At 31.3% G+C, this 2,914-nt stretch overlaps 1 long non-coding RNA gene across 1 annotated transcript; it reads left to right on the top strand.

Annotated features, from left to right (window-relative positions):
• The first annotated feature begins 215 nt into the window (after positions 1 to 215).
• LOC132845394 (uncharacterized) lies at positions 216 to 1,292 on the top strand. The gene is made up of 3 exons (XR_009648424.1): positions 216 to 329; positions 867 to 900; positions 1,160 to 1,292. It is a non-coding gene; the product is annotated as an uncharacterized LOC132845394 (long non-coding RNA).
• The last annotated feature ends 1,622 nt before the right edge of the window (positions 1,293 to 2,914 follow it).

Below are 2,914 nucleotides of genomic sequence, written 5' to 3'. Positions count from 1 at the left end.
GAGTACAGATACAGATACAGATAATTCATATGGTTAACAGATACAGATAATGCTGTACTCGCTCATCCCTAGTATAGACAGTCAGAAATTAAATGTTGAAAATATGTATTTTGTGTCAATATTAACAAAAAGGTAAATAAACGGTAAGAATTATACATTTGGATAAGCGATTCTTGTTTTAATAGGTACACTGTGGAATATTATTAGGACAAATGTTTTTTTGGAAATGTTAATTTCTAATTCTTATCTTTACCAATAGATGTCTGCCACTCCTGCTGACCTTGAGAAGACTGCTAACTTACCTGTGACTCCTCGATTGATTCTGCTTGGTAAGTATATGAAATATGACATGACTTCATGTTCAGTAAACAAGGATCACACTCTAGGCTGGCTGGCACAACTTTTTACCATCAGGAGAAAATCCATCTTTATGTGCCTCGTTCTGGCCAGTGTATAAAAATGTTTGATTAAAGTGTACTTGTGTAAAACTGAGGAAAATATGTTATGTTACGCCTGAATGAGTTTGTGATGTTTAGTTCACATATCATAACATTAGTGGCTTGTTGGCTAAAATATTGAAACTGCAAGGTTTGTTTGTCTTGGAAGATATGAATATTATATTATATTTTGTCAGGGCTTGCATAATTTTCTCATTGCCTTTTCTCATGCTAGCTCTCCAAGGACAATAGTTTATAGCATAATCTGTACACTCCTTTAAGGTCCAAGTGATACTCAAGGACAGTGGATGAAAAGGTGGATGATCAGCTTGGAAGGCAGAATAATTTGCGAGGCTGTGCAACCAACCTTTATCTCTGGACTTGCTGCTTTGTTTTCACTGTATTACATCTTCAACCTGCAATATCAAGAAGAAGCAGCATCCACACTGGAATTTCTACAACGGTAAATTTATTTTTGTCTTTCAATAATATGGTAATAATAGTATTTTGACCTAAGAGGAGTAGTTCCAAAATGGTGATCTACTGTAATTTACTCAATTTCAAACTTGTGACTTTTAAGGTTTAAGCTGTAATTTTTCTAAGAATTCATAACATTAGCTAATGTATTAAATAACAAGTCATACACTACTGTAGAGTGTTTTTAGATCTTTTTTTATTATTAAAGTTTTAAATCACAGAAAGTCTTCCCTTATTATTTTCAGACGATTTGTTGGAATAAATCCAGAAATGCTGCAAAAGGAAAAGTGACGTCTAAAAAGTCGGGGAAAACAGTACAAAAGAAGACCATGACAGTCAATCTGAAAGTGTCGAATCTTTTAAAAAGATTGATGGACTTTGAGTGGCACTTTATTTAAAATGTATTTTTTTTTTTATACAGTGGTTTGTATATACTGTTATTAGTTTATTATTTTTGTGTTATACTGTTTATATCCAGAAAGGGTTGGTGTTTGTTAAAGTCTTAAATAAGGTAAGGTAATATTTTGCTGATTTATTATATATATATACACGTATATATAGTGTTTTTTTCCTAAAGCTTGATTTGAAGCTTGATTATTTAATGGCAAGTTGAGGCATTTTGAAATTGTGTTTGTTTGCTTAAGCCATCTTTGTATTTCTCCATGTTATTAGTGCTTATTTGTTGCACCATAGTTTATGCACTCCAACATGATGGCTTGCATTTTTGCTAATTTTTTTTTGCCACAACAAACAAACAGCTTAACAATTCATTTAATGTTAAAGAGAAATAAAGAAGGACTAAAACAATAAGTTGGCCTTATTTATTTTGTTTTCCACAAATATAAAATGCAGGGTATAATAGCATTTGCAATTTAGAATAATTGGATTGTGATTTTAAATGTAAATTACAAATATATACTGCTAAATAACATTTGTATGGTGTAGCTAATGTAACCGTATCCTACTGTTAAAAAATAGTTATATGCTGTAGCTAACAAAACAGTATCCTACTGCTAAATAACAGTTGTATGCTGTTGCTAACAAAACAGCATCTTGCTGTTAATTTTGATAACAGTAACCCACTGTATTTTAACAGTGCAATGCTGGCAACCATAGCTGCCAGTAGATTACTGTTTTTTTTACAGAATTTTTTTACAGTGTAGGAGGAGAGAAAAAAGTCACGAAAAGGAAGAAAAAGAATAAACTGGGCAAAACAGAAATTAATAAAATAAGCAGTTAAATTAATAAAAAAAATAATATAATACAGTAAAAAAAAATGAAAATGCATGTGAATTAATTAAATGCATATTTAGGAATAAAAGTATACTCCTTTATTTCTGTATGGTACAGAACATATAGTATAAATATTTTTATTTTCATATATATATATATATATATATATATATATATATATATATATATATATATTTTTTTTTTTTTTTTTTTTTGCTAATCATTTTAGTGTTTTTGTACAAGCATATTTTTCTGATGAACCCCTTTTTTTTAAAAAAAAAAAAAAAATTGGAGCAAAAACAAAGTTCGAGCATATGACTGAAATAAAATAAGACAAAACACATTGGGGTTGTTTTTCCCGTCTGTTTGGCGACATTAAAAGCTTAACCTTTAGAGCGTGGAGAATTCACACACGCCATTGGATTTTAAAAATAAAATGTTGGGACTCCACAGGCCACATCCCAACTCAGGGAAAATGCCACATGCTGCAGATTGAAGAGGGCAAAGTGAGTACGGCTACGATGACTAGCAACTAGCAATTAACAATTTTTCACAGACTGCTTTTGAGTCAGGCGTGGCCACAGAGGCTGGAGGTTTCTCACACCAGAGTTCACGGCTAGTTTGTGGAACATCAGCAACTTTTAAAAAAATACTAGAACACACAGAGCCTAGGCTAACAAGTAAATTAGCTAAATTATCTGTGACACAAGTAGCTAACCAACAATGTTATCTTTTTTAGCATGAATGTGATTTTTAGCAAAGCCCTT

This window comes from Tachysurus vachellii, chromosome 5 (genome assembly GCF_030014155.1).
Source record: "Tachysurus vachellii isolate PV-2020 chromosome 5, HZAU_Pvac_v1, whole genome shotgun sequence".
NCBI classification, from domain to species: Eukaryota; Metazoa; Chordata; class Actinopteri; order Siluriformes; family Bagridae; genus Tachysurus; species Tachysurus vachellii.
The sequence above is the reverse complement of the archived record's forward strand: the minus strand, read 5'-3'. Positions and strand labels throughout refer to the sequence as shown.